This window comes from Chionomys nivalis, chromosome X (genome assembly GCF_950005125.1).
Source record: "Chionomys nivalis chromosome X, mChiNiv1.1, whole genome shotgun sequence".
Classification (NCBI taxonomy): domain Eukaryota; kingdom Metazoa; phylum Chordata; class Mammalia; order Rodentia; family Cricetidae; genus Chionomys; species Chionomys nivalis.
In genome coordinates this window covers 117,984,134-118,011,334 of record NC_080112.1, presented here as the reverse complement: position 1 = coordinate 118,011,334, position 27,201 = coordinate 117,984,134, and the positions used below count along the sequence as shown (strand labels likewise).

The window sequence follows — 27,201 nt, the reverse complement described above, 5'->3', positions numbered from 1 at the left end:
TGCCAATCCAAGTATGGTGGCTCACAACTACAACCCCAGTACTCAGCAAACAGAGGCACCACCTTGACCTAAATAATTCCAGATCAGCCTGAACTACAGAATGAGACCCTGTCTTAACTACCTATCCCCTTCCCCCAACAACAGCAACAACAAAAGCCATGATGTGTTTACATTAGCATCAAATCCTGGAAATTCTTAGGTAGCAATCTAACAAAAATATGCATAAGATCTTCCAAAAGAAACTACAAAAGTCGAATGAAAAATATCCAAGAACTCAGAATGTACAGTAAGCCAGTAAGAAGGCTCAATATGCCAGTTCTTTCCAACTAGATCTTCAGGGCAGTGGTGGCACACACTCGAGAGGCAGAGGCAGGTGGATAACTGTGAGTTCAAGGCCAGCCTGGTCTACAGAGTTAGTTCCACAGCAGGCTCCAAAACTACAGAGAAACCCTGTCTCAGAAAAACAAACAACAGCAACAACAACATGGGTTTCCAACTAGATCTGTATATTAAACATAATCCCAGTAGAAATCTCAACAAGTTATTTTCTGGATTAAATATGAATCCTAAGGCCAGCACATGGTAGTGTGTTGTGCCTTTAATCCTAGCACTTAGAGGCAAAGGCAGACAGATCTCTGTGAGTTCAACGACAGCCTGGCTCACACAAAGAGTTCTAGGCCAGCTAGAGCTGCATACCGAGACCCTACCTCAAAAATTTCAATAAATTTCTAAAGTTTATATGGAAGTACAAGAACCTAAAATAACTAACTCAGTATTGAAGGATAGTAGGGCAATGTCCTACTATAACTGACTTCAAAAGTCATATAATGCCACAGCCATTAGGATAAAATGGCACTCAAACGAAAGATAAATATATTTAGAGAACAGGACAGAAAACTCAGAAATAAATTGACAAGGTCTATGGATGTAGGAAGAAATAATCTTTTCAATGAATAGTGCTGGAACAACAGACATTCAAACACTGTAAGTATGTGCCAAACTGGGCTGGAAAGAGGGTTCAGATGTTAAGAGTACACACTGCTCTTGCAGAGGACCCAGGTTTGGTTTCCAGCACCCAGTTCAGTTGGCTACAAATGGCCTGTAACTCCAACTCCAGGGGATATGACACCCTCTCTGGCCTCCACAGGCAACTGGACTCCTGTATACGTATCCCCACACATGTATGTATATATATATATATATATATATATATATATATATACAAAAAAATTTAAATGGGTCAGCCAAACAGGTTTGGGGATGTAGCTGAGAGATAGAGCATTTTCCTACCATGTTTATGGCCCTAAATTTGACCTCAACACCAACAGAAAAATAGACAAAATACCTTAACAGACATCTCTCCCAAAATTATACTGATGACAAAAAGAATTTTAAATAGTGACTCTCATAGATTAATTTCAAAGTCTAGGGTATATTCTTCCAAATAGCATTAAAGAAAATTAATTTCTAAATTCTTTTAGTAAAGATCATTTCTGTGGTGCTGGAAAATCAACCCAATTCCTTACATATGCTAGACTAGTACTCTACCACTGAACTACATCCCAGCCCCTGACTTCGATATTCAGAAATCATTAACATGATTTAATCAAATCCAGAATGCTTTGGGAAAAAATGAATGACTATGAAGAACATCCTAAGTTTCCCAAGAAGAGCTATTGACAATGAATATTTTAAATTTTATTTTATTACCTTATGTGCATGGCTATTTTGCCTGCATGTATGTCTATCCACCATGTGTGTGCAGTACCCATGGATCCCAGGAGAGAGTCAGATCTCCCAGAACTGTGGTTACAAACAGTTGTGAGCCATCATGTAGGTCCTAGGAATCAAATCTGGGTCCTCTAAAAGAACAGCCAATCCTCTTCATTGGAATCATTTCTCCAGCTCTGCCAATCACTTTTTTTTATTTAAAAATTTTAAATTTTTACTTATTAGCCCCAGTTCCCCCTCCCTCCCCTTCTCCCATTCCCCACCTTCCCCTATCCTATCCCCCATCCACTCCTCAGAGGAAGTGAGGCCTCCTGGGGAGTCTGGTATACCAAGTTGAGGCAGGACCAAGCCTCTCCACTCTATTAAGGCTAAGCAAAGTATCCTACCATAGGGAATAGGCTCCAAAAAGTCAGCTCATGCACCCAGGGTATGTCCTGGTTCCACTGCCAGGGGCCCCTCAACAGATCAAGCCACATAACTGCTACCCACATTCAGAAGGCTTAGTTTGGTTCCATGCAGGATCCCCAGCTGTCAGCCCAGAGTCCGTGAGCTCCCACTGGTGATCACTTCTCATATGGCCTCTAAAAATCTCAGTTAAAACAATTAAGCAAGAGAAAGAGATAAATATCCAGTAGGAAAGGAGGAAGTCAAATCTCCCATTTGCAGATGACACTACTTTACACATAGAAACGCCTAAAGATTCTATAAGACTCTACCAAAAATATGTTAGAACTGATATACAAGTTACAGAATACAAAATCATATACAAAAGTTAGTACTGGGGGCTGGAGAGATGGCTCAGCAATTCAGCACACTGGCTGCTCTTGTAGAGGACCAGGAATTTGGTTCTCAGCACTCAACATGGAAGCTCACAACCATCTGCAACTCCAGAAACAGGGGTTCCTGCGCATTTTCTGGTCTCCATAAACACCAGGCATGCACATGGTGCACAGACAGACATGCATGCAAAACATTTGCACACATAAAATAAAAATAAATAAATAAATCTTTTTTCTTTATAATTTTTGAGATAAGGGCTCACTATGTAGGTCAGACTGGCCTAGAACTCATTATGCGGACCAGACTGGCCTTGAATTCCTTGACCTCACCGAAATCCCCCTGCCCCTGCCTCCTGAATTCTGGGATTGAAGATGTGTGACAATACATCTAGCTTACATTTCTATACAACAATGAACTAACTGAAAAAGAAATCAAGAGGATGATGCCATTTGCAATACCTGTAGAGATACCTAGAAATTAATTTAACCACAGAGGTTAAAGAACCCTACAACAAAATCTCTAAAGCACTGATAAAAAGAAATTGAAACACACACACACACACAGCGAGTGAGGGAAGAAGACATGGACAGACAACAGCAGCCTGGAATGATGCCTCATGATCCTGGGATGGAAGAATCCATACTGTGACATAGATATACTACTCAATGCAATCTATTGATTCAATGCAACATCATTCAAAATACTAGAGACATCCATCACAGAAACAAAAGAAAACACTCTTAAAAAAACTTACATGGACTGCAAAAAAGCCTGAACTGCCAAAGTAATTCCGAGCAAAAGCTAACACAACAAACCTGGGGGCATAATAATATCTGACTTCAAAACATGCCATATGAAACTGCTGTGGCCAAAACATCACAGTGCTAGCATGAAATTAGACAGCTTGACCAACGCGATGGAATAAAGAACCCAGAAATAACTAATTTCTTTAAAAGGCACCAAGAATATACATTTGGCGAAGTATCTTCAATAAATGATCCTTGGAGAACTACACACACACACACACACACACACACATACATCGTATGATATATTAACATTACCTTATCTATTATATATGAAACTAAACCACATACAAAAATCAACTTTAAATAGACCAAAGACTTACATGTAAGGCATGAAACTACTTGGAAAATCATAGGGAAAAGTACTTCCAGGTACTGGCTTAGGCAAAACAGCATGGAAGCTCCTCAAAACACCAGAAACAGAACCAGAACTAGAATGTGACCCAGAAGCCTCCTAACTGGGCATATGTCCAAAGGAAATGAAGTCAGTATGTAAAACAGTGCATTAACGCCCCCATCCACTCAAGTTGCTTCCATACTTTGACTATTGTGAATAAGGCTGCAGTATAGCAGCACAGGGGAATATTACCAACCCCTAAAAAGAACGAAATCCTGTCATTTCCACAACATGGCTAGAGCTAGGAAATATTTTGCTAGTTAAGCCAGGAATGCAGTGGCAAATATTACAGTGCCTTACACAAGGAAGCTAAATACTTGGTTTTCGTAGAAATTGAGAGGAGGATAGTAGTTAGCACAGGATGAGAAGAACGGAAGAAGAGAGACTGGAGACTCCGGTTAGTGTGCATACAGAACAGTTGGCTAGCCAAGGCAATTGCTGCTGTCCAACAAAACAGGAGGGTAACTGGAGATCAGAAAAATAATTATGTATTTCAAAATATCCAGTAGGTCAGGTTTTAAAAATTCTCCACCCAAAGACATGATGCATGTTGAGGAGATGGAGATATTATCAATACTCTGATGTGATCATTATGCATTGCATACATATGCTGCAATGTCAATGTATGTCCCGTGAATATATATAATTAGTTTTGAGTATTAAAACTATGTGACAATTAAAATTTTTAACTTTTAAATGGCCCCCTTTCAAACTGTCACAACTCAGATTCTCAAATTCCAATTTTCCTGTAACAGCTATAACAAAAACAGCTGTCCCTATTCCTATACCTTCTCCAGTTAGTTTAGATAGTTCTTTCGATACTAAAATAAAATGCATGTGGATATTTTATCTTAAACTACTTTCCAGAATGAAAGGGCTAATTTTCAATTGCAGTCAGATATTTGCATATATCATAGTTGCAGTGCTATAGCAACGCCTTGGGCAATTAGTGTAGCACCCGGCACACAGCTACAAACAATCAAGTCCAGTGTGGCACCTGTTCCTTAAGGGATGGGGAAAAAGAGAGGGAGAAAGAGGCAGAGACACACAAAGAGAAACAGAGGCAGAGAGACAGAAAGAGACACAGAAGAACAGAGAGAGAGAGAGATCAAAAAGTTGGGTTGCAGGGACAAGGGGAGGATCTTGGAGGAGTTAGAGGAGGGCAAACAAAATCAAAATATATTGCAGGGAAGGATTTTTAATTAAAAATAAGGAAAAATAAAGAGGGAGGGGAAGAGAACAAGGAGCAGATGGAATAAAAAAGAAGTAAGGGAGAAAGAATGGAGGGAGGAATACTTGCTGATAAGATGGAGTACCAGTGATAGCTTTTAGAGGAAAAAATGCTGCAGAATAACTCACAGGATTCTCATAAAAGCAATATAATAAACATAAAATAATGTAAAAAGGTAAGTATGCCTACAAACATACACATACATAAAGACTGAAAAGATAGTCTGCCTAGGAAAGGGCCCCAAGAAATTAATACAATAAAGTCCCTTCCCATACCGATGCAGTCCTCTATGTGTGTTACTAGCATCTGACTCCATCACTGAATGTTATCTGAGTCATGAATGAAGCCCAGGAGATTAGGGTAGGATTCTAAGAAAAAAAGGATCACTCAGCAGCTGTGGTGCTAGCTTATCATAGGTTTCAGAGGTCATTTTTTGAAAACTGCTTTATTGCTTTGGGCTAGGAATGTGGCACAGTGGGAGAAAGCTTGCCTGGCCTGCAGGCAGCCCTGGGTTCCATCCCCAATTCCACGAACACATAAAGACTGCTTTATTGAGACATGATTGATCTGTAACAACCCATTTTTAACATAAACTGAACAAACGTCAACAGTGCACATTTTAATAAGTTTTGACACATGTATACACACCTGCAGAAAAACTATCACCATGATCAAGATAGTGGAAACAACCATTATTTTCACAAATTTTTCTCGTGCCTTTTAGTAACCCTCCTTCTGTCTTCGGCAATCATTCATCTACCTGCAAAGCATTTAGTCCGCAACCTATTTAATTGTAAAATAACAAAAATAGATATTTCTTTTAAAATACTTTTATATTAAGAAGCTAACAGGTGCTTTCCTCTAAATCAGAGTACTTTCTCAGTTCTGAGGCCAATGTGCCAACCCTTATTTAATTAAATCTGTTAGAGAATCCTACTTCATTCTTGAAAACTGGTCTAAAAATATTTTTAATTTTCTCCCCACATACTCTGTCTTTTTAATGATCTCTAGGTGTGTGTGTGTGTGTGTGTGTGTGTGTTTAGACAGGGTTTCTCTGTGCAGCCCTGGCTATCCTGGACTCACCCTGTAGACTAGACTGGCCTTGAACTCAGAGATCTGCCTGTGTTTGCCTCCTGAATGCTGAGATCAAATGCCAGCAAGCGTCCATCTTAATGTTCTTTATTTTTAACCCTGTTTAAATCAAATACACATATCTAAGCATTATAAATACACACACATATATATGTACACAGAGAGAGAGAGTTGGTTATATATTAATCAAAATACAGATACCAAGACAAGTGGAATGTCTTTAATCAAGTTATTAGGCTACTTACAATACTTAAAACTTTATAATACTTAAAACTGACTCTAAAAGGAAAGTTTGCGTTCCAGTTTTCTGTTTAAAGAAGCTTCTGATTCTGAATATTATAGGATTAACCTACCACTTCCCAATTGCATTTAAGTCGGCTCAGTAAGATTAAATCCATGCTTGGTACTGTTAACTGGACCAAGAAACTGTAGCTCGGGGAGAACTTACTACTGTTTGCTAAGTCCACAACAATAAACCGCCTCCTAAGTTCTTATCTTTATGCCCATAGATGAGTTCACTTCTCAACCTTCAGCAGAGAAGCTTCTTACTGCAGTAGATGGGCATTACTGCAGAGACCGACAAGTAGCTGACATGCAGGGAAGAGAATGGTGTGCTCAGCTCTAAAGGGTATATCTGTATTGTGCCCTCTTCTCCCACGACTCAGGGAGCATCATAGAAAAGGAGTGGAGAGATTGTAAGAGCTAGACATCATGGATATCTGCAGTGAGATGATGTTCTGAACATGACAGCTCTGTTGCACACATGAAGTCACAGCCACTGTGACAACACACACAAAATCTGCATAAGATCAAGCCAGACAAAAATCCCAGTTTGGAGTGCAGGGGCAGGCAGTCAGCAAGCCAGCATTAGCTCCCTCAGCTGAGGAGCTAAAAGCAACTGAGAGCTGCTGGGAGATGGTGAGTCCATTTCCTTAAGAGGTGTGGCCCCTGCGAGGCTACCCATGCTCCAGTAGATGGTCCATGCACACACTGACAACTCTAAGCAGACTCGGGAAGGAGTATTGGTGGGAGCCTTTGAGGAAAGAATCGGGGGGGGGGAAGGAATGGGGTGAATTTGATGATTTATTTTTTTAAGACATAAAAATGAAATTTAAAAACAAATTTTTTCAACAGAAAAGAAGCCTTACTTCAATTGACAGTAACAGTAGAATTAATGAACTCTTTCTCATCGGTTTCCTCAGTCGCTGTATGTACTCATAGACCAGTTACGCAGAAGAGGTTTAACATTCTCGTTATAAACCACATCCTCACGCAAACAATGTCATGATTAGCATCTCCATGAATTATCAAAGGTTGAAATTTTTTTAAAAAAAATTAAACTATTCCCATGGTTCTAATTTGTTTTTCTGTTAGGATAAGATACGATGTCCAGGTGGAAAGGGTTTGTTTGGGTCCCACTTCCATGTCATAGTCCATCACTGAGTTAAGTCGGGGCCGAAACTGTAGGAGAAACTCAAGCAGAAACCATAGACTAATGCTGCTCACTGGTTTGCTCACTGCTCACACCCAGCCAGTAGTTTTGTTTTTCTACAAAGCTCAGGACTACCTGCCTGGGGATTGGGATGGTGCACAGATGGCCGGGCCCCCCTACATTAATTAGTAATCAAGACAATGCCCCACATACATGTCCACAGCCAGTCTGATCAAGCCAATTCCTTAATGGCTGTTCCATCTTCCTGGGTGACTCTAGGTTGGGGTTGATTTGGCAATCATAATTACCCAGGACACTCTAGTCCTTATCAACTTGGCACATGAACACATCACTGTTACATCATAACATTTTCTTTCTTGTCTCCAAGATCTCATGTTAATATCATAATAGAAAACACCGTAGCATTTAAAAATCCTCTAGTCTATAAAGTTTTCAATGCTTTAAAAATTCAAGGTCATTTTTCCGTGGGCTCTTATAAAATCAAAAACAAGTTTGACAACTTATTCTGAAAAGGAAGAACCAGAGCATAGGAGCAATCATACTTAAGCAAGACCAAAATCCACAGCAGAGCTCAAAGTCTGACATCTGAAACTCACTTACGATCTCCTGAGCTTCAAAGGGCTTGGGTCAAAACCCTCTTAATCTCTGCTCTCTGTAGAGCACACACCTTGTCCAGGTTCCACTTCACACTTTCCACTGCCCTTGGTAGCCTGTCCAGAACCCTGGAATCGTTAACATTCTGGGGTCTCCCCTGCATCTGCGGCTTAACCTTCACCAGCGGCCTCTCAGAGCCTTCCTGGAGTAACTCCAAACCTGCCAGAAGGCACCGAGCCTCAGCTGCTCGACAGGCCCCATTCATGCCTTCAAACCAGTACCATACAGGCGACTCTTGCACTCTGACAAGTTCAGCTGTCACCCTGCGATGCCAACTTGGATCCCCTGAATCACAGCTTTTGTGTTCCGACTGTGAGAAAATACTTGTCAGAAGACTGCACGTCAGTTACGCTGATCTCTTCTTAATCACGACTGAGTCTCAGCCCCAGCTGACTAGCGTCCATTGTCTCTGTGAAACAGGTTTCACCTTAGTGATGCCGGTCTCTTGTTAATCACAACTGATTCCTCAGCCCCAGCCAACCAGCAATCCCAGATTCTTTATCCAAAATATCACACAAATGGCCTCAATAGTCTTTGCCTCCTTCTGAAACCTCACAATCCAAGCCTCCATTGTCTGCACGTCTCTCGTGGCCTTATCTTCCGAGCTCCCACTAGACCAAATCCATTAAGCTCTGAGCACTCAATGTTTTTTTTTTTTCAGTTTAAAGTGCCAAAATCCTCAGCAATCCTCAAACAAAATAGTCCAAAGGCATAAAAAAGCTGTACGGTCAGGTCCATGACAGCTGCAACACCACTTTTGGTGCCAACATATGTTCTTGCTGTCATGAAACACTGACCAAAAACTAAAACCAACTTGTGGAGGAACGGCTCTCTTTCCAGCTTCCACTTCCAGGTCACAATCCATCATTGAGCAAAGTCAGGGCAGAAACTCAAAGCAGCTGTGTGATGTTTTCATTGTGAGCTAATTAAAATGAAGTGGCTTCGTTTATTAAAATAAAAACGTTCCAGCTACGCAACAATGCTTACACCAGTATCTTTTTGTTATTTGTTTTGGCTTTTTAAAAAAATATTTATTAATTTATTATGTATACTATTCTGTCTGTGTGTATGCCTGCAGGCCAGAAGAGGGCACCAGACCCCGTTGCAGACGGTTGTGAGCCACCATGTGATTGTTGGGAACTGAACTCAGGACCTTTGGAAGAGCAGGCAATGCTCTTAACCGCTGAGACATCTCTCCAGCCCCCTGTTTTGGCTTTTCAAGACAGGGTTTCTCTGTGTGTCCTTGGCTATCCTGGAACTCATTCTGTAGACCAGGCTGGCCTCAAACTCACAGAGATGTGCCTGCCTCTGCCTCCTGAGTGCTGGCATTAAAGGCATGAGCCACCACACCCAGTTTTACCAGTATTATCTTGCATCCATAGCTTTATTAGAATATTTCACACGCATGCTTCCAAAAACAGAACATTTCTGGGAGAGTCCCGGGAAACATGACTGCTTTCTCGACTCATCAAGCCATCTGATCCTCCACCATCTGCTCTTCCCTGCTTCTTTGTAGTAGCAAAGCTGGCTAGGTAACAGCCGACTGTGAGTTTAGGGATGAGGGTAAGAGACTAGAGATGCTCACAGCACAAGGTCAACTCCACAAATTCTGGAGTCAGCACCCAAAGCCACTCCAGCACTTTCATTTCAGGACAGACTAGAGAAATTTATCTGATACTTCATTCAATATATACATATTATAATTTTATGTATATGTATAAATTATATATATAAATTTTCATGTATAAATATATATTTATATATAATTTTTAGTGAAATTGACTTTGATTAAAAGCATTTGTGTCATAGGAAAAATATACGTCAAAAGCCACTCCTTGTTTTTTCCCATTCTCAGTCATTTGCAGTCAGAATATCAGCAAGGCCATTTGAATGAAGGACATGCAAAAAGTAGCAGCAGGAAAAAAATGGGACAGTCTACACAACTCACATTCTCTCTCAAAGTAGTTCTTTGTTGCATTTGAACCTTAAGGATGTCATTTTGAAAGCATGTAAGACATGCAAAATTCTACAAACACATTATGGAAATCAGCAGGACACCCAACGTTTATTTGGGTCAAGCCAGCCTAACTCCATCTCCACTCTTCTGGCAAATACGGAATCCCCAGTAAACCTTGATCAAATACAAATATTCCACAGCTCTTTAGTCAAGACGCTCCCATATCCAGACACATCATTAACCTAAACATCATTTCAAAAACTGAGACTGACCATGTGCTCTGATCTTTGAACAATGTCAAAATCACATCATTAAATTGAGCAGCACTCAGTATTGGAATAATAGCCAGTTTATGTCCTTCTGTGGAATTCCCAGAGTCTGGGGGCGTGAAAGAACTCACATAAGACAATGGGACTTTCTGGGAAGAAAAGAAGGGGATTTTTGAGACCTGTAGCATTCAGGAATGACAGATTTGCAACAGTGAAATTCTAAGAATCATTTCTCTTCTACCACGACTCAGATCCAGCTACAAGGCAGAATTCAGTGTGGGAAATTAGAATCTTTGAACAAAGAAAACAGGCCAGGCATGGTGGTACAGGCCTTGTCATCTCAGTGATCTGGAGGTAGAGACAGAAGGATCTCTAGTTCAAGACTAGCCTAGGATATATAAGATCCTGTCTCAGAACAAAAACCCAAACCAAAGGGAATAGGAGGGGATGTGAAGGAGAAGGGAGGGAACCCAGGAAAGGAGAAAATCAGACTCGTTAATTTGTTTCAGTGCAAATTAATTTCCTGATTTCCTGATGTGCAAAGCCGTGGGCCCCATTCCCAGCATCACATATACCAGGCATCATGGCCATAAACTTGTAATCCGCACTCGGGAGATAGAGACAGGAGGGTCCAGAAGTTCAAGGACAATCCTTGAATATATAGGGAATCTGAGGCCATTTGAGGCCAGCCTGGGATACACGACACCGTGTCCCAAAAAACAACCAACAAATACGTAAATAAATAAGCAAGCAAAGAAAAAATAAATTCTGTATTTACATGATTCTGTGTCCTGCTGTGTTATGAGTGAGCCCATGATAGCAAAGGAGGAAGCTAGTTAAAAACTATATGCACAAGGCAGCTAGCAGACCTGTCTGACAAGTCCTTTTGTCCTTTCCCCTTCTTTATTGGGAAACACCTTTTCCCAAACGCCTCCAGCCAAGAAAGCTGCTTTCTACCTGGATTAATTTACCACGACGCTGCCTGCAGACTTACTGCTTTCTCTTATTCACACGGGGAAATAAAAAGAGGCCAGAGGGAACTGAAAGAAATGCGGCTGAGTATCTGCTAGGCTCCTGCTTCACTCCTTGAATAATCTGAGTATTATTTGTGGGAAATGCTTATCACGACACCGCCAGTGTTTTGCAGCTTCGTGCGTCAGTCTGAAATTACCAGCAAAATTCCTGCCTACCAGTCGCCACCTAGGGGGCGAAAGCAACCTTTACACCAGAGTGAACTCGGGTTTCTGAGCGCGTGGCTCCCAACCTTTCTAAAACCCCAAGGTGAAATTCTTTGAATCCAAGTCCCATGAAATAGGATATATTACCCAATACCTTCTGTGGGAAATGTGTCAAAGAAGGAAATATCACAAAGGCCACGCTTCATGGGAACTCTTCATGATGAGCACCGTGCTGTGGCATCCTAAGGCGGGGACACTGTCAGAGAGAAACAAGTACAAAGTCAAAAGTGAATAAAGTAATTCACAAATTTAAGTAACCCAACTGTTTATCATGCTCACCATGGACAGCTTGTGAGGTTTACGCTGTTGCCCCCACACACTACCACTCTCCTGGCTTTGCACCCGCGTGACTAACAATTCCAGAGATTGCTATGCAAACATTACATACAGAGAGATTCTATATGGGGTGAGTAGAGCTTTAGTTAGTGCCCCGCTTACCTTTGACTGCCTACTTGTTATAATCTACAGTCGCCGAGAGGAAACCCTCAGTTGAGGAGTTTCCTAGATCAGAATGACCTATGGGGTATGTCGGGGGTGGGGGTGGGGGCTTGTTTTGCTTAGTAATGAAGGTAAGAGGGTCCAGCCCACTGTAGGCAGCGCCACCCCTAGGCAGTGGGTCTTAGGTTCTGGAAGAAAGCTAGCTAAGCATGGGCTTGTGAGTGAGCTAGCAAGCGATCCTCCTCCATGGTCTCTGCTTCTGTTTCCGGTCTGGGGATCCTACCTTAACTTCTCTCAAGAATAGATTGGGACTTGGCAGGAAGCCAAATAAGCCCCTTCCTCCCCTAAATTGCTTTCTGTCATAGTGTCTTATCACAGTCACAGAATGAAACCAGAACAGTTAGCTCTCCCTTCCCATTTAGGGATCTGTGTTTTTCTTTTCCCCTGAGAGAGTTTCCCCTTGTAGCTCTGGTTAGCCTGGAATTCACTGTGCAGCCCAGGCCGGCTTTGAGCTCACCATCTTTCTGCCTCGCCCTCTTACTATTAGAATTACAGGCCGGAGTCATCATGCCTGGCTCCTTTTTTTTTTTTTCACTGAAAGAGCACTACCCTTTTAAAAAGAGCATTACTCTAGACTATTATTATAAGAATGAACACTTAGCATAAAAAGCTCTGTACAAAGCTTTTTTAAATTGTTTCTTCAAAATACACTATGACAAAGGTCAGGAATAATCGTATACAGCTACATCACCTATTGTCAAATTGCTCTCCTGGAACATCAAGTCAAAGAATCAGGCCATCAGCAGAACTACCGAGCCTGATTCCTTTCCAGCCCTGCTCACACTGGATCATTATCATTTTAGGTATGAGGCCTAGGCTAGTATATTTTGGCACCCCGAAGCACCTTTAATTTGCATTTAATTTTATGTGGGCTGAAGCTCTGCCAACCTGAGATTCATATTCAACTGCCTATTCATTGTCTCCAGTGGAATTTTTCCTTGGTATCTCAGCCAAACAAGTGCACCCGAACTCTTAATTCCCAGCCCCAAACCTGCCCTCCACTTCACACTAGCTCCCTCCCACCCAGTAATTATCACTTTCCTGAGTATAGGCACCTCCACCCAGGGGATCGGGCTGGAAACCTGGGAGTTACCCTCCCTTCCTCTCCACTTCAATCCCTTCACCACCAACACATGTTCCAAACCCATTTCCCCATTGCTGCTACCTCCTAGGTCTAATGTCTCGTCGCCCTAACCTGAATCATGTTGGCAACTTCCTAACTAGCCTTCCTGCTTCCATCCCTAGATAAGAGCCAGCATGATTTAAAGTCAAAACTTTTGCATATTTTTGGAGACAGGCATGCACTCTGTAGCCCATACTGGCCTAAAGTTCAAAATGTAACCCAGGCTGACCTCACAGCAATCCTCCTGCTCACAGTAATGTGTCTTGTGTATGTGCCACCATGCCTGACTTTAAACACCCTAAGCCAAATTATGTCAGACATCTGCTCGAAACCCTCCAGTGGCTTTAAAGGAAATCTCAACTTCTCGTCTTTGAAATATGGCCTCAGCCTCCTTCCTTCAACTCATTTCACCTCCTTGTCCCCTCCTGAATTCTCCATCTTAGTTCTATTGGCCTCTTTACTGGACACAAATTCATTAGCTATAACACTTAAGGCTTTCGCACTGTGTCTCTTCTATAGAACATGTTTGCCCCAACCGAGATCTGTTCATGCCTGACTCCTTTTTGGGGGGAGGAGGATTTGACTCAAAAGTCTAGTCTCCTCAGAGATGCTATCCCACAACATCAGTGCTACCCGATCATAATGTGTTTGGGTTTGCATCTCCTTTCCTTCCTTCCCTCAACTGTAAGTTTTGTGAGAGCAAGAATCACATGTCTGCTTCCCCAATATCACCTCAGAGTCTGGGACAATTAGAAGACAGGAGAAACTCAATAAGGCTAAAGCTGAGTTAAACAGAAACTTTGCCCTACAGCTCCTTTTCAAAGGTAATACAGAAGTATTTAGAATGTGGAAACCAGTATCTCAAAGCCAAGGGTGCAATGGTAATGCGGGCTAGCATGCCCTTTTAGACTAGAGCTGTTAACACTAATGGACACTGAGGGTAACTGAGGTGTACCTACCAATCACCTACTCAGACAGACACATTGGGGGCTGTAGTGATGAGTCGTATTGAGTTCACTCTCAAAGACCTGAGTCTAAAAAGAGAGAGAAATTAGGACAGATGACTGGAATCTGATGCAGAAAATGCCAGAAGAGGACGAGAACACTTTGTGCCACAAAATAGCAAGGATACTATTAACATTTGTTCATAAGAAATGAATGTCAGACTCGAGAATGTGCTTTGTAGGTTTTAAATGTGCCACAATTGCTCCCTTAGAGAGGAATGGTATGTGCATAAGAACAATTTTAGATTGCTGGGCGGTGGTGGCGCACGCCTTTAATCCCAGCACTCAAGAGGCAGATGCAGGTGGATCTCTGTGAGTTCGAGGCTAGCGTGGTCTACAAGACACTTAGGACAGTTAGGACTGCTACACAGAAAAACCCTGTCTCGAGAAACCAAAAAACAAACAAACAAAAAGTAATAGGTGCACCACTATGCATGGCTCTTAAAAAATATTTTTTTTAAAATCTAATAATTTTTTTAAAAAAGAACAATTTTAGTTGTCATAACAATTGTCCCAGGAAGAAGCATCATCACTATTTGGTAAGCAGAGGGCCACTAATGCTAAATTCCCTGCAGTTCCCGGGCAGACTGGCATAATGTTGTCTAGTGCCAACACAAAGTGGCTTATCCCTTTCTAGAACATAGAGTGCTTTCAGGGCTAGCAAGATAGTTGAGTGGGTAAAGTATACAAGCAGCGACGACACAAGTGTGAGGATGTGCGTTCAGACGCCCATAATTCCTGCATATCTGGGCAAATACCATGTGTCTGTAACCCCAATGTTGCCCTGGTGAGATGGGGGATAGAGGCAAGAGACTCCTCAGAAGCTCAAGGAGCAGCTAGGCTGACAAATGCAACAGGAAACAGCATGAGACTCTGTCTTAAAAACAAGGTAGAAGTTAAGGACTGATATCCAAGGTTGCCTTTTGATTGCCACGCATGTCGCAGCATGCATGTACACTCCTCTCACCCATGAACAAACACATACATCCTACAAATACCTACACAGAAGATTTAAATCTTTCAAAGATCGAGATGAATAACTTTAGCATGCTATTCTTTCAAACACTTCTTGATTTTTGAGGTAATAATATAATTGCACTGTTCCCCTTCCCTTTCCTCCCTCCAAACTAGCATGCTAGTTTTAATTGTTTTTCTTCTGTTTTTACCCTGAACTGTGTTTTTTTTAAAATAATATTTTGACCCAGATCCTATATTCATTCAATATGCAATAGAAAGAAAACTGGAGTCTAAGAAAAGAATAGAAAATAAAGATTCAGTGGAATGTATCATAATATAACCGGGCCTGAAGAAAAGAAGCTGCCCACGGATGATGCTCAGTTCCTATCAACGATGCCTGCAGCAGCCCCACATGCTACGATTATGTTCATTTCACAGAGAGTGCTGCGGGAGGTCGGCTGACAATTTCCTGATTACATGGTAAGGCAAGATGATAATCTTCAATTGGAATCTTCCTAGGTAGGGCTTGTTTCCCTTGGGCAGGAGTCCAGGGACTACAGGGCTACCAGGAGTGAAATGGAGAGACCGGACAGAACATCACTTAGCTCCCCCCAGCTACAGGAGTCCAATCTGGAAAGCACTGACTTTTCTGGGTGAAACAACCCAGACCTTCTAGAACTTCAAGATAAGCTAAAGATCTTGATTTCTACTGAGATCTGCAGCTTTTCAATGTGGGCCGTCCCCAAACTTAATTGCTTTTTCAAGCATTATAGGCTATTGGGCATGGTGGCTCACACGCACCCTTAATCCCAGCACTTAGAAGGCAGAGGCAGGTGGATATCCGTGAGTTCAAGTCCAGCCTGGACTACAAGTTAATGCCCTGTATCAAAAATGAAAGAAAACAAAAATCAAGTAGTATAGATTAGAGCCTACACATTAAGGCAAGAATCTGCTCAACTGTATACAGTTGGTACTCCCTAAGAATTTAGGAATAACAAAGACAATTATTAAGTATACTCACACCTGAACAAGACTCTCAAAAAAAAAAAAAGGAGAGAGAAATAGGTTCAGGGACCCAGGTAGGTCACACCAGATAACTGGCACTACTTTTGTCACAGTCTTCCTTGTTCAAACAGTCTCAACATGCCAGGCTAAGGAGAGATGGCTCAGTGAGTGGGTAAAACATTTACCGTGCAAGAGTGGAGGACCTGTGTTCAGATCTCCAGAACCTACTAAAGATAGGCGTGGCCGATATGTCGGTAGTGTCAGTGTCCCTGTAGTGAGCCAATCCCTGGAAGCTCCCAGGATAGCTAGCCTGCCATGCCCAGGTCTGAACAACAACAACAACAACAACAAAAAAAACTCTCTCAAACAAGGCAGAGGTGAGGGAGGGTAACTGAGGCTGTCTTCTGAGCTCCACACTTTTTCTGTGACGTGCACACGTGCTCACACACAAGATAAAGAATTTCTCAGCATCCTCGATGTATTACTGTATCAAATCGCAAACTCCCCTCAAGACACTAAAAACAAGACCCTCCCTACCTCAGCACCCCTAGCCTGCATCCTACCCCTAGGTGCACTGGCCCATTTTAGTTGAGCCAGTCTTCCTTGAGGTCTTTAAAAGATGCAGAGCTTCTCCCCAGTTATCCCCTCCCAATACAAATTTTCCCCAGCCTTCAAAGTCCTCTTCACAAAACTATGACAGGAAAAAAAAACAACAACAACAGCAGCAGCATAAACTACCTTCAAAAGCAAGTAGTCCTGGGTTTAAATCCCAAATAGCTAGACAGTTTTCTTGGGTTTGTTACCTAAATTCTGTGAACTGTAGAAGATCCCTTTGGAGTATCCCTTATCCAGAATGATGGCGATCGCAAGGATCTATATATAAGGAGACATCTTGAGGGTGGACACACAGAGCTCATTTATGCTTACCATGCAGGTTTGCTGTGTAGCCTCCAGGTCATTTTATTTAATGCAGCTTTGTTTTACAGCCGCCCTATCATATGACGGCATACGTGGACTTTTCCACTTGTGCCATCATGACAATATGCAAAAAGTTACAGATTTTGGAGAGTTTGAAATTTCCGAGTTTTGGATTCAAGTTACTCAAACCCCTAATAGTGACTAGTGCTTACTTTACAAGGATTTTCCTTCTTTTTATCTTTTACATGTGTATAAGGCAGGCTGTCATGTGCCTCAGGGTAGCCTCCAACTCTCTATCTAGCCAAGGATGACCTTAATTCTTCCGTTTCCACCTTCTGAGTGCTAGAATAATAGGCCTGAGCTGCCATGCCCACTCTTTCCTCATATACACACATACATACACACACGCATGCGTATATATGAGTTTTGAAGAATCACATGAAATGATGCAAATCAAGTACTTTAACCCCAAGCACTCAATTAATATGAGTCTTATTATTATTACAGCAACTCAATAAGTCACTGACTTTCCTTCTTTATATGCCCCAGTTCTTACACTGCCTCTTCTGAAAAATAAGCCCCTGGATTTCACACAGTCCATGATGGCTCCCACTGGGGCCCAGGTATTAGGCTGCCTCCATCTGCAAGTGAGCTTCAAAGCTTCTTGAAAGGCCATGAGTATGCTGGAAGCCACAAAAAAAAAAAAAAAAAAAAAAAAAAAACCTCTGAATCAGAATTCTTAGACTACTACCTCGGAAAAAAGTTGGCAAAGACTCTTCTCTCAGCTGCTGACAGTTCACGGCTTCGGAGAGGGGAAGTGTCAGTTTTCTTTAAGGGCTTACCCTGCTCCAGCGGATGATTCCCCGCCCATGAATATACAGGCAACACTATATGGGGTGTTGTTTTAAAGGACTTGATATTGGAAAGAATTAGGGGAAGAACGGGGTAAATAAGATTAAAACACTTTGTGTGTATGTATGAAATTCCCAAAGGATTAACAAAAATTTTGTTTATTTTAAAGAATTCTATAATTATACTTAAAGTAAGATTGGTTTTCCATCCTGAAAAACAAAAGTTCTTTTTTCTGGCAAAAGCAGGGGTACTTACTGGGAAAACAAATGCATAGCTAGTCTTAGCAGAACAGTGCTTTAATCTCTCTCTCTCTCTCTCTCTCTCTCTCTCTCTCTCCAACACCACCATTTTGTATTGCCTGATCTTCAAATCCACATTCCCTAAACTCCAAGCCTCTCCATTTTTCTAATGCTGGAGATGACACACAAAGCCAGTAGAAGGCTACACTTTACCTGAATGTGTGATAGCAAAAACTAGACAAAAGGGGCACACTCCAGGTGTGATCCTGGGGTCCACCTACTGCAGAAGAGGGTCTCTGCATGCCCTATCCTCTACCTTATGATTCCTCAAGTCAGCCCCATGCATCCTCTCATGCGGGTAGCAGCTGGCATTCCCTGGGCACCGGTGCCTGGAGGCTTATTCCACTGTTCTGTGTGCTGCGCAAGAACTGAAGTAAGAAATACTTTCATGTGAGTTACCCCGTGCTTCAAGTTACTCCATCCTTTTGAGAGGACACATTCCACACACAGGAATACAAAAAAACAGAGCACAGAAAAATGTGGCTATTAGCATCTCACATGCTTAAAATTTCTTCTTTTAAAAGAACCGAATTTGAGAGACCACAAGTACATTTTCACAATTATACTTACTGCACAACCTTACATTCTTTCAACAGTATGAGGTTTCAAAATCAGGGCTGAGGCAGGAGGAACCCCGGGCAAAATGGGTACCATCTTTGAGACCCTGTGGCAAATAATAAGGCCCCAGTGGCCCCCATGCTAGATTCCAGGGTTCCAATCAACACAAGTCACCCCTTAGAGTTTGTGGCATTCAAAAAGTACTCAGGGAGTAATTGGCTTCAACTAAAATCTCAACAAGCAGCTGATAAAGGTAAAGAAGGCACCAGTCCCAGTAACCAACACGCTCAGGCATACCAGTACCCACAGCATGAGTGTCCCCTGACCCTCCTGCCCATCGACCCAAGCTCAAGACTGCACTCCAAAGGCTTTTGAGGGTGACCCTGCTTTCTTGATCAAATTAGAAGTAGTTTAATTCCACCCACACTAGGAACCTCAAGCTTAGATTCAAGTCCCCGAAGCTAAGGTCCTAGTCGTCAACAGAGGGTAGAGGCGACGGGCCCTTGCTAGTAGTTAACTAGATGATGAATGCCAGGGGAACGGGTTGAGAACTGGAGCCCTTGGCTCAGACGTCCATCAGGGAGGACATCCTTTGGCTTTCCTTAAGCAATCTAGTGCACCCTATGGGAAAACTTCCAGTGACCTCGGCTGCAGCAACGGCCACAGCGCCCCCTAGTGCGACACCGAGACCCAAGAGAGCAGCTTGACGGATCCAAGGGGGAAAGCCTAGGGGTGTCTCTAGAAAACCAGACTTCAGCTAGTGCTGGCCTGGCTACCCGGTCCTCTCAGAAGCCCCTCCCCAGTGCTCATTCAGAGTCTCGCGCGGAGCCAGCCTGCCAGGCACCCACGACTCTGGTAGGCCAGGGCGGCCGGCCAACCGGGACGCAGAAGGACGCAGCCGCCTAGTCGGTAAGCAGAACTGGGGGCATTTACCGGGCGCCTGGGCATCTACCTCCGCGCTCGGCTCCGCTGGGATAGCGGAACCGCCACAGCTCCTGTCGCCGCCTCCCTCCAGTCGCCGCAGTGTCAACCATCAACGCTCCCGGTCGCTCTCTGGGACTGCTGCGGGCGAGGCCAGCTGTTGAATGGCTCAGGTCGCGACACCGAGGCGTCCTCGCCGCATCCGAGCCGGCGATGCAAGTGCGCGTGCCCGTGCCAACGCCCCGCTGCAAGCCCCAGGAGCTTCCTGGTGGATGCTTCCTGGATCCTGGCGGGGGGCTGCCGGGGTGCGGGCTCACAAGCCTGCAAGCTCGCTCCTCTCGGTGGGCTCTTGTGCTGAACCTCTCCTCGTGAGCTCCGCCCCCTTCGCTGCCATCCCTCAACTTGCCGGCAGAACCAATAGCAACCACCGACTAGATCCGCCCCTTGGATTTCCCCAGGGCCAATCGCCTTCTCCTAAGCAAACATTGTAGTAACCCCGCCCCTCCGGGGCAGCAAAGCTGGGACCAAAGTTAATACCTTTGCGAGGGTCTGACCAGCCCAAGGTTTTGTCCACGTTTACTCACCTCCCTCCATAACGGGATTTAGAGACTGTAACCACCATCACCTCAGATCCCTGGCACAGTTGTAAAAGCTGGGATGTGGCAAGGTGAACCCGTGAGCCCTTCGCCAGGGAAATAGGCATAGGGCAGGAGGTGGAGATAGGTGGCTTCCTGGACCTTGCTGGCCAGCCAGTATAGCCAATTGGTGACTTTCAGGTTCAGCCAGAGTCCTTGGCTCACAAAATAAGGTGCAAAGCAATGAGGAAGACACCCAACACTAACCTCTGGCCTCCACACACTTGCACACGTACACACAATGAGAGAGAGAGAGAGAGAGAGAGGGAGGGAGGGAGGGAGGGAGGGAGGGAGGGAGAGAGAGAGAGAGAGAGAGAGAGAGAGAGAGAGAGAGAGAGAGAGAGAGAGAGAGAGAAAACAGCCTGGAGAAAGTGTTACCCACCATCATAACTGAGAACCAGCCACTCACTTGACCAGATCGTCCCCATCTAAGTCAGCAAGGACCTGAAAGAACACGTGCTGGCTGTGTGTTTATCTTCTTCTTGTTGCCCACTGTCCTAGTACAGGAGTTCAGCCCTTATAAGCTGGGAAACTTTTCAAGGACCAGTCACCAAGACTCGGTCTGTGGCTTTGTGATGGCCAGTTGGGTCTCTGGCCTTCTGGCTTAAGGATAAACAATGGCGGCCTTGCCTGTCCTTCTCCACGGTGATCTAACAATTTGAAGACTGCTCTCCTGGCCCACTATTCCAGGCTCTGTTGCTCAAAGGCACAAATTAAGGGTCTTCTCTGAACATAAGCCAATTGTTGTAAATCTTTGGAGAGCAGACACCAAGAGCTGATGTGCCCTCCCTCCTTAGCTCCATACCCAGGGAAGACCAGGGTGGTCACAATCCTTGCCTAGAGGGCCTTTCTTCGAGTTCTCCAAGTTGACATGCACTTTCACGAGTGACAAGTCACAAAGCTGACACTTAGTAGATTTCCTGTCAGCTCCTTCCCTGGGGGAGGTTCTCAGTGCTGCAGCTGTTACCGGACAGTTTTCTGCTTGATTATCTGGTTGGGGGTGGGGTGGAGGTGATGTTAATTTTACTGTCTTCTGTCAAGACCCCTGCTGCTCATTCTGTCCTAAATAAATCTTCACCTCTGCTTGATGTTCAGACCCCCTTCCTCTCTGCACAATTACCACAGAGCCCCTGAACTAGCCGATTTGCCTCTAAACTTGTATGCTTTCAGCTGGAAAGGCTCCCAACACCTCCTTTTCCTTGTCTGTTTCACAGAAAATGCCACACCTATGATTCTAAAATATAATAGGGTCCCCCACTACATCCCAACTTAAAGGCCCACTGTAATGCAATCCTAATCACTCAGATGGAAGGCAATCCTAATGTTGTGTGATTTCTAATTGGTCTTAATAATAAAAACTCAGAGTCAGCTATCAGGAGGTGAAAGCTGAAGGGTCAGAGAAGCAGCCAGCCACTAAAGAGTTTATACCTCTTCCAATGCTCAAACCGAAGGGGCAATCCTGTCTCTACAAATCCTCAGACTGAATGCTGTCTTTACAAAATCTCAGACTGCATGCTCAGACTGAATCCTCAGACTGCATCTCAGCCCCCGTCTCCTCCCGCCTTATATTCCTCTCTTTGCCCAGCCATATCATTCCTGTCTCCACCTCCCTAGTGCTGGGATTAAAAGGATGTAATCCTAAATTCTGGGATCGCCTTTGTGTGAACTGTTTCTCTTTTAGACAGATTCAATCTTGTGTAGCCCAGGGTGGCATTGAACTCACAGAGATCCATCTGCCTGTCTACTGATTGCTGTGATTAAAAGTGTGTGCCACCATAGCCTGGCCTCTGTGGCTAACTAGTGGCTTATCTCTGCACTCTGATCTTCATGTAAGCTTTATTTGTTAGATTATAAACAAAATGTCAGGCTGGGCAGTGGTGGCGCACCCCTTAATCCCAGCACTCTGGGAGGAAGAGGCTAGCAGATCACTGTGTATTCAAGGCCAGCCTGATCTACAGAGTGAGTTCTAGGACAGGCTCCAAAGATACAGAGAGAAACCCTGTCTCAAAAAATCAAAACAAACAAACGAACAAACAAACCAAAATATCATTACAGCCCACCACAGTTGCTAATGTTTCCCCACTCCCCTCTTGCCCCCACTTCTCTGAGATCCCAACCCACTGCACTGCAAGTAAAAGCCTGGGTAACCTGGGCTCATGTGCCCAACTTCATCCCTACCCATTCTACTGCCATCTCGGAACACTGTATACTTCGGCTAAACCGAAATTCCTGTTGTGTCTCCAGTGAGCTATATTCTCTCTCATGTCTTTAATACGAAATCCAGATGAACTTGATCCCTATCCTCCTCTGCCTGACCTACAACTCATGGATCTAATGTTTTATTCACTGTGCAAATATGTCATGCACACTCACCATGTGTCAAATACTCAGGGGTAGAAAATGTGTAAGATTAAAATAACATGTAAGGTTTAGAGTTGACTATCCCCATGTGTTAGGCATGTAGTACATTGTGTGCATAGCTTTTCTTATACAAATACAAATGTTTAAGAGTGGACACTTCCACCGGGAGCTCCTGAGTAGGCTGGGAGTAATAACCCTGCTTCCTTAGCATTGGCAAGCGGACATCAAGGCTGCTGATTGGCTTTGGTTGTTGGGGGCTGGAAATTAAACTCAGGACTTCAATATGTCCGCTAACCACACAGCAACACACACACACACACACAGAGCCAGTTCCTTTGAACTTCAGATGTGACCAAATGGACGAAAGGATGAGTGAAACGAAACAGCTTTTCTGTCGCCCTTGTTGAATGCCACTGAAGGATATTTAAACTCAACTCACTAAGTTTGGCAATTTGAAGGTTAGATAGAGATTATGGCCTTTTTCTTTTATAATCAGTTTAAATTTTATTTTTTTTTCTGTTTGATATGGCTGTTTTATTATTTTTATTACTTTATAAATAATACCAATCAAAATGTTCACTTCCTCTCCTCCTCCCATTTCCCTCTTGCTCCCCCACTCACCCTCCTCCCTCCCTGTCCTGAGAGAGGGCAGGGTAACCTGCCCTGTGGGAAGTCCAAGGCCCTCCCCTCTTCATCCAGGCTTAGGAAAGTTTGCATCCAAAGAGAATAGGATTCCAAAAAGCCAGTACATGCAGTACAGACAAATCCCAGTGCCATTATCATTGGCTTCTCAGTCTGTCCCAACTGTCAGCCACATTCAGAGGGTCCAGTTTGATCCCATGCTCATTCAATCCCAGTCCAGCTGGATTTGGTGAGCCTGACTTCCTTGCTCATATTCTCCCTCCTAATGCTCTTCAACTGGACCTTGGGAGCTCAGCCCAATGCTCAGATGTGGGTCTCTGTCTCTATCTCCATCCGTCGCCAGATGAAGGTTCTCTCTCTCAGTTTAAATTTTAAAACTCAACTTATTAAAAGGCTGTGTGTTGCTTTTTTTCCTCTTTTTGTGTATCATATCAAATAAGAAATTGATAGCATGCTGTAGCTGTTAATAGTCCAAATAAGAAGCACATGAACAGGAGTGTATGTTGACAAAATGAACCAATTACAATCTTGAAATTACAGAGCTTTGCTATTAAATAGGATTTTAACATTAATTTTATCAAAACTCATGCTTGAACTACCACTGTGTGGTAGATTTTCATTTTCCTTACAAAGTTCTTAGTTCTTTGGCCTCTAAAAGCATGCTTTATTGTTACTGTTAAAACAAATAGAGTCTACACAGCTGAGTTTACCACATCTGGGGTAGTTTGTGGATTGCGCCAGATGCTATGGATACCATCAAAATTAATAAATATTAAGTTTGAAAAGGAGAAACCTCTTGAGACAGAAATGACAGCTCATCCACAGAGATGACAATCATACAGGTGGTAAGGAAACCTCATAAGGGTTGGGCAGGGTTCTGTTCTTGTCTTTGCAGGAAAATACTCATCTTCAAAATATGGAGAGACTGTGGTATCTAGATACCTAAAGGAAAAAAGATCCAGAAAGAATCACCAAGCAAACAGAAATCTGACTTATGAGGACAGGTCATCTGCAGGGTAAAAAATTTCATTACCTAAACATGTGTATATCTCTACTTAAAAATTAAAGCTGGCTTTGGAGTTGGACAATAGCTATTCTTCTCTAAATCTAAGTATGTTGTTACTAGAAAAATTCAGTGCTTATGTCTCATATCAGGAGCCATCTGGTATGGGACAGAAAGAAGAAAGAATTTAGGAAAAATTTTATTTCTCTCCATACCTTTTTTGTTGTCTCTATCGTACCTTTCATTGAACATATGTCTATATGAATAATGTTTAAGTTTTCCACAATGAACAATAAATTTTACTGCAGTAATCTTTTAAGTTTCCAGGAAGAAGAAGGGGCTCCACAACAATGATTCCACCTGGTTGATATGACATCATGATGTTGATAGCGCTACTTTAAGATTGGTTTTGGGTACCAGCTGCTCAAAATTATTCCAACTTGGTTAGCTGAAATGGTGCGCCTTCTTACAACACTCTGGCCAGTACTTCAAATAAGAACTTCAGAAAAGGGCTGGAGAGATGGCTCAGTGGTTAAGAGCATTGCCTCTTCTTCCAGAGGTCCTGAGTTCAATTCCCGGCAACCACATGGTGGCTCACAACCATCTGTAATGAGGTCTGGTGCCCTCTTCTGGCCTGCAGACATACACATAGACAGAATATTGTACACATAATAAATAAACATTTAAAAAAAAAAGAACTTCAGAAAAACCCTATAGGCTACTCAGAGACAATTTGCAATTAGAGCAGACAATAATCTTGAAATTTAACCATCATTTTAGTTTTACAGGATCCCATAGAAAGAACATTGCCCCCATGACAGCTGGAAGTAATTCTAGAAGATGACGTCTCCTCTCCCAACAAAGTTTGTCCTCAGGGTTAGTGACATCAATTAGGGGTTAATTATAACTGGTATAGGGTTGGGGGTTGGTGTGGAAATTATGTAGGCTCAGGAATGTCTTTGAATAAAAAGGAAAATTGGAAGGGTAAGAAATTGGAAAATTAGGTAGATTAGTGTGAGCTTACTCACACTAATACTAATAGTGAATAATAGAGCTATTATTTATAGACAATTTACATGGTATATATTCTTGTGTATTGATACAAATTCAAATGATATTTATTATATTGAATATGCTCCTATTTCTGTTTGCAATATTTGTACACCTATGCAAAGATATTTTGTCATATTATATAGATTCATGCTTCTACCTCTGTTTAAGACATTGTACACCTATGCAAAGATATTTTGTCATATTATATAGATGCATGCTTCTACCTCTGCTTAAGACATTTTATATATTGATACAATTTTAGAATATATTTATCATATTGTGCTATACATTTCTGCCTCTGATAAAGATACTCATGCATTGTTTACATTTTGAAGTCATTGTCCTCATTTGTTGCACAGTTGATTAAAGATTGTTTAATATTCTAATATACGGTCTTACTTTTTTCTTATAAAGGAAAACATTTAATTGGGTGGCTTACAGTTCAGAGGTTAGACTAATCAGATTCTTTATACATAGAGATTGTATTCCGCATAGATAGATAATCTTCAACCACTTCAAAGAACTATAAAATATGGCATTTAAATAACTTAGGGTTCTGTTGATGTGAGACACGATTGCTCCTAGCAGCACTGATCTATTCCCTAAACAATGTTGGGCACTGAAGACACTCCACTTGGAACTTGTTTTCATCTTGGCAAAACTGGCCTTTAGGCAAAGAACTGCCCATGCCTCGACCACTGACAAAGTGCACGGTGTCCTGACAGGACAAGCAGGATACAAGAAGAAAGCCTGCCAAACCTTGCCAAGACAGAGTAAGATGGTTTTGAAAATTTTTCCTTCCTCTGAAAATGGTCTGTCAGTTACTCTAGGCCTTAACCAAAGTTGGTTCCTCCAACATTGCAAATGAGAATTGGGTGATTGCCCAGATAACCAGTTGTCTCTACTATTTATTGCATATTTTAGAAGTTACTTGATTGCACTTCCTGTTTACTCAAGTAACATTACTTCCCTTCTCAGGTCTTCAATGTGGTTGAAGACTAGATAGTCGTAGTTACTTTCCTCTCATGACTTAGCTAAGCCATTTCTAATACAAGACTTAAACTCCTTAGGATAGGGTAATTATTAAAACATTAAGCGTATGTTTCTTACTTGATATTGTTTATGCAGGTTGTAATTCTATTTTTTATACTTGACCCCCTTTATAGCATCCATCTACATTCTTCTGTCCATTCTTTTCTTCTTCATAGGTCAGAACGTCTATTTCCCAAATTCAAATGCCACTTATAAGAATTACATAGTAACATTAGCTAATTATTAACATTTGCATATGGAAAGGAACAAGACTTTATGGGAAAATTTTCAAGGTACTTGTACTGAATCACAGTTTTCAAGGTGTTTTCACTTCTTTTAGCATATTTTATCTACATAATAACTTAAATAAATATCTTGTTTTTCATTTTACAGGGGAAAAAGCTACCATTATTTAGGGTATTTGAACTATTGTTCTGTCATTAACCTTGGGAAACGTGACCATGCTATTCTAGGATTCAATGTCTCTCCAAGAATCATTTCAGGTTTGTCTATAATCTGTTCCCTCCCACTTACAAAGCTAGAGACAGTGCCACATGGGGATGATTAGACACTTCAATGGGACAGGAAGTCATTCTGGTATCAGCGGTACTTCTAGACAGGACATGCACTGGTAGAATGCCAATACAAACATCACAGAAGCATTGAAAACCAGAAGGAGAGAAATAGGGATCTCAGACAAAAAGCTCTGAACTCAAAACCCACGTGTCCCAC

The 27,201-nt window shown here is 42.5% G+C and overlaps 1 protein-coding gene across 4 annotated transcripts in view; it reads right to left on the bottom strand.

The window, feature by feature from the left end:
- Window positions 1-27,201, bottom strand: part of LOC130867582 (A-kinase anchor protein 17B-like) — a 177,163-nt gene that overhangs the window by 15,685 nt on the left and 134,277 nt on the right. For 3 of the 4 annotated variants that reach the window (XM_057759628.1, XM_057759630.1, XM_057759631.1), the window contains exons 1-2: window positions 19,775-20,079; window positions 11,703-11,804 (exon numbers count right to left, since the gene is read on the bottom strand). The gene's annotated coding sequence lies outside the window, so the exon portion shown is untranslated. Of the gene's footprint in view, window positions 1-11,702; window positions 11,805-19,774; window positions 20,080-27,201 lie in introns of those variants that run through there. The other variant, XM_057759629.1, reaches the window with a different exon arrangement.